Source organism: Aegilops tauschii, chromosome 7, assembly GCF_002575655.3.
Source record: "Aegilops tauschii subsp. strangulata cultivar AL8/78 chromosome 7, Aet v6.0, whole genome shotgun sequence".
In the NCBI taxonomy this organism is placed as follows: Eukaryota; Viridiplantae; Streptophyta; class Magnoliopsida; order Poales; family Poaceae; genus Aegilops; species Aegilops tauschii.
The window spans coordinates 506,765,933-506,771,319 of record NC_053041.3 but is presented as its reverse complement, the minus strand read 5'-3'; the positions used below and the strand labels follow the sequence as shown (position 1 = coordinate 506,771,319).

Here is a 5,387-nt window from a genome sequence, read left to right as displayed (position 1 = left end):
GTGGGCAATCTATGATTGGGATATTTTTTGTTGTTTTTCTAGGGTTCTTTAGAATATATGGATTTTTACTGAACAAAAAACCATACAAAATGTTGTTGATACAGAGTTGTCCCTGGACACTAATTACATAAATATTCCTCCTGAGATAAGATTTCAAGAAAATGAAACAAGAACTACAATTCATTCTCTGTGACGATATGTCGAATCCACAATGGTGAAGAACATGGACATGAAATAGGAGGAGCGCATTTATGCTGGGACTTGTTTTCTGCAAAAAAAAAAAGAACTACAAGGGTGTTTTGCCACCAACAAATACTCTGCCTAGCTGGTGATGCTTAAACCCACATGTGTAGTTCAAACCTGACCTGTCACTGAACCTGCAAAGACTTACTTTACCACATTAAGTGTTGGGACTCGGTATGCATTCTCATACCACTAGGACTAACTTGGCACCTCTTGTATACTTGTAGGACCTTCCATGTATTTAACTCATCATTGTTTGTGCTACATCTAAGAGCTTCTCTGTTTCACCATGTTTGGAAAAAGGCATCTCCATCTCATGCAAGTTCTCAAAATTTTGAATAAGAGGTGTCAAGTTAACCAAGCCGCTTGTTGGGCATGATTGTCCTAATCTGTCCTTGAATACCCTCCAAAGTAGGACAACTTTAGCATGATGTTCTCCATTCCCACCTCATGTTGAAGCATGCCAATATGATTGTGCATATACTTAATAGTGGCTTTGACCTGAAACAATTTATAACTTTGAACTCCAAACTTAACCCATCTTACTGGAGCTCTCCGCTTCAAGTACATCCTTTTGATAAGTGAGGATTTTTAATAGGTGGTCTTTGATGATATCTCTTCCATTGGCTTCGACAGTGGTGAGGTGTATGTACTCTTCCATCATGTACCACATAAAGATGAGATCATTTACATCTTTATTATTCCAGCTAGATTTGAGAGATTTTTGGCCCAAAATTTCAAGCCTTTTCTAAGCCTTCTAAATTTAGCAGTAATGAGCTTTGCATTATCTTGGTCCTGTACATCCTGGTCCCAAATATTTTTAACCACCTCTTTGAAATCATGATGCTCAAGCCAAATTTCTTTGAAATCATGAGCATACAATCAATTCATCAAAGTCTCTGATGTGGTGCCAGAATTGGATCTAGCTAGTAAGGACAAATGGCAAAGTAGTGGACCATCAGACAAATTCTCTTCAAAGAAAATGTATAAACACCCAATGGTAGATTTTGAGTGTCCCAAAAATTCTAGTACATTTGGAAAAGTTCTAGTTGGCTCATACATAAAATTTTCTTCTGGCTAGTAGCACACAACTGAGTTAACACCATATTCACTACTAGAAAGAAAAAGGATTCACGGCAAATGATTATTTATGTCCCAATTGCAATCACAAAGCTGAAGAAACTCTTATGCACATGCTTTGGGATTGTAACTTTGCTCAATCTTGCTGGGACACAATGATACTATCAAGAAGGAGATGCGTCTCTATTTATGAGGGCACCATGGTTGCACTTGCAACCCTTCCAGAAAAAATAGCATTCAAATTGTTATCTTGGGATGTTGGAATATCTGGATCCAAATGAATGGAAAGGATTTTAGAAATACAACTCCAACTATCCAGAACTGGCGATATGCACTCAAGAAAGATCTAGCTATGCTCAAGCTGAAAATTAGGGACAAACATGTTGTTCTATTCCAAGAGTGATTAACATGCAATTTCTAATGATTCTCATGATACCTAGAGCTGAAATTGGATAGATGGGTCCTTATCCATCATTCTCTTTTTGTATAGCTTTATTCCTTTTGGTCCCCTTCCATTGTAACATACTATACATTAATTACTGAAATTACCGTAGAACAATTGCTCTACGGGTCAGGGTTTAAAAAAAATGGAGTAGCCAAAGAAGGACAATACAATCATGATACCAACTCCAAAGCATGCACAAGATTGAGTTGCCACTAAGAGTTTCTAGAATGCCGACAGCAAAAATAGTATTCAAAACGGCATGTGCCCCTTGCCATGGATATGGAGTTGAACAGATGTTGGATTGGGGCCACACTATGCGGAGAATATGTGGGCACCCACCTTGTGGTGCTACTGGTGCACTATACTCCCGTAGCTCATTTTAAAATGTTCGAAACATTCAAAAAATAGCACATTCACACAACAACAATATATGTTGTCACAAAATTTCAATCAAAATTCGAAACGTAGCTCGGAAAACAAAAATGGTGAGTTCGACACTGAATAGTACATACTATAAGTTGGGCTTTAGATTTGGCTCATTATCACATTGATGCCAATTTTGTCATTTTTGTATCTTGAGCAGCGTTTTGAAGTTTGATATGAAATTTTTGTGAAAACATACATTGATGTTGTGTCAATGTGCTAGATTTTTTAATACATTTTAATATATGCTACTCCCTCTGATAAAGTTGTGCTAAAGCCGCGACAAGTAATTTGTATCAGAGGGGGTACATCATATGTTACCCCGGTAATAGCACAAGGGTGGGTGCACTAGATACATTCCCCCACAATATGTTTGTCGTGCTCGTCAAGGTGAGACAAAATGGCCTTTCTACACGTATGAGATGGCATGCGAGAAGGTACCCTGCGTCTCCAAGACTTGAATGATACAATAAGAGCAACAACTGAAAATATATAAATATTCATGAAAAAATCAGAATTTTTTCATAACATCGACAAAAAATTATTCCATTAGCTCATACAAATTCACAAGCAGATTCAGTTTACACTGAGAAACAGAAAACAAGAAGAAGAAAAAGGACATGTGCTTGTAAGAAGTAAAAAGAACTATGAAACAAGAATTTATCTTCATTTTTTCTCTTCGGTTTTGATCGAATTTCTGCAGTGTAGTCTATCAAATCATAATTTATCTCATTTACAATTTTTTTAAAAGGTTTTCTTGTAAAACACATTACTGATGCAGACACTTACAACAATTTAATTTTTGTTCGTGATCATTCTCACGAAATTATATTTTGGGATCAACCGGTGGCACTTGGTTCATCCCACATAGTACTCCATCATGGAGGTCAATAATTCTGTAGCGCAAATCAACCGTAATCATCATTCATCGGCAGCTGCTAACCGCGATTGCAGCCACTGCACCTGGCGAGGATCTCCGCAACCCTAGGTGCCACAGTCATGGTGCTCGCGCAACACTTTCATGCTGATCGATCACAAACAGTATCGATGAACGATTGGGGTGATCACTGTTCCGATCACCGCCAGTCAGTACAATCAATCAATTCATGCGATCACTGATCGAAACGCCCGGCGGACGGCGCGGCGAAAGACGCGCGCGGCACGCCCCGTGATCACTAATCAGATTCAGATCACCACCGCCAATCATCAGTCCAGTAATTCACGTGATCCCTCCAGCTCCCTCTGCAACCACCCCCATTCTTTTAATCCACCTGGGGATCTAGAAGTATCTAGCCCACGCTTCGGTGGCCGGCGCTGAGCGAAGAAGCAGAAAGCGACCAGTTCAATCAGAAAAGGCTTGCCCCCGTTTCGATCTGATGCGAGCGCCGTTGGTTGATCCCATGTAGACAGCGCGTATAGTACGCACGATGTTTTTTTTTTGTCATCACTAGTCGTCATCTTTGGCTGCTGAAGTGCTGATACGAGAGGCAGACGCTTCTTTGATGCCGGAAGGGCCAGGAAGGAATTCAGGACGGCGGTGACGAGTCACGTATTACCGACAAGTAAAGAAACGGCAGCAACTCAAATAAAAAAGAGTAAAGAATCGGCCTCTTTGTCATTTCCTATTGATCTTTCGGTTGATGAGAGCCCAGCTCAACTCAACATCAGGTGTTTGTTTATTGTTACTACTACTATATCTCTTTGTTCTCCTATCACGCTTGAATAGGAAGTCTGGGTCGACATTTCTCATCATAAAACTATATCAGATAAATGAAGCAACTTGACACCTCTTGTTTTCTTTCTTTCCGTGAAGGAGGAATGGCTATCTTCTTTGAAGGGGAAGAGGGATCGCCAAGGACTGAAACTTTCGCCAATATCTGGCATAGTGTAGTCAGATTATGGCCTGTGAAAGTTTCTGTATCCAGTAGACTAGAGCATTATTAGGAGCCGAAAAACTACGGTCAACCACAAGCACAGGTCAACGCCGTTTTCTTGCCCTTTTGAGTATTCAGATATCATTTTATCAAGAAAAAATAAAGAGTACTCAGATACAACGTATGGTACAACTCTTGGGAGGCGCAGTCAAAAACTTTACATCCAGATACGAACATCTGGAATCTTCTGCCTCACGTTCCGCACCCTTTTACAGTTTCTTGGCGAGAGCAAACAGTGAGCAATCTTTACGTCTTTTAGTTTTTTATAGTGCATTTTCTAGTTCTTTCGAAAGGAATTAGCCGTCCAGAGCCCGTTAAATGTTGCAAGTCCACGCGAAATAGGCCCATCGTCCGAACACCCCATAACTACACAGCGCTCTTGTTTTGATTGTACCACCTCGACAAAACAGGAAGATTAGAGCAGGAGAGCTGGCTATATTATGATGGCTAGGTGCTTCTTTGCAAGGTACTTACCTGGATGGGGTCGACGGGTGATCAAAAAAGCTCGTGGCCTAGATCAATGGCTCACATTGCACTTGGTGAGTGCGTTGATCTACCATCTCCCCAAGTGGGAGACTGGACGTTGTAATTTGTGGTAGAAGGGTACGCGTTCGCGCGGCCCCTACCAAAGTAAAACATAAATTTTAGACATTCACTTCTTTACTTTTGATTTGATTTGATCTTAACTTTCTTTTGCTTGCTTGTGAATTTTTGATTTGATCTTTTGTTATTTTTTTTAAGGTGGTGCAGAAGCATTTGGCTGAGTGCTCAGTACTAGGATGGAAACGTGCCACTTTCAGTTTTCGTCACCTTCATGCAGAATCAGAAAGCGACCAGAGCAGCTGAAAACGATACTCTGTTGTATGGATCTGCAGGTTAATGGTTTGGAAAATACTTGTACCCGGTGCGCCGGCCGAAACTTCAGCCGATCTCACGCTGGTCGTGCGATTGCAAAACGGTTTGTGGCTAGGATTCATCCCCTTATCCTCTCACAGGGTCGTCCAAATTTAGCTTCTTCTATCTCTCGCCATGGAAGCCCTCCCCGCCGAGCTCGATCTGTCCTCTCCTCCCCCCTTATAGCCATGAGAGCACCCCGTTGCTGCTGCCCTGCCGCGCTTCTCCTCCCAACGAATCACGTGTTGCAACCGCTATGCCTCACACCGCAACCGTTGCTTTTTGGGGACGGTGGTGGCCGGCGACGTCTCTCGGCTGCGGCTGCTACATGGTTACAACCGGTGGCGCAGGCTGCTACAACTTGCAAC

The 5,387-nt window shown here is 41.6% G+C and overlaps 1 non-coding gene across 1 annotated transcript; it reads left to right on the top strand.

Annotated features, from left to right (window-relative positions):
• The first annotated feature begins 4,591 nt into the window (after positions 1 to 4,591).
• LOC120970214 (U1 spliceosomal RNA) lies at positions 4,592 to 4,751 on the top strand. The gene has a single exon (XR_005764945.1). It is a non-coding gene; the product is annotated as a U1 spliceosomal RNA (small nuclear RNA).
• Positions 4,752 to 5,387: the final 636 nt, after the last annotated feature.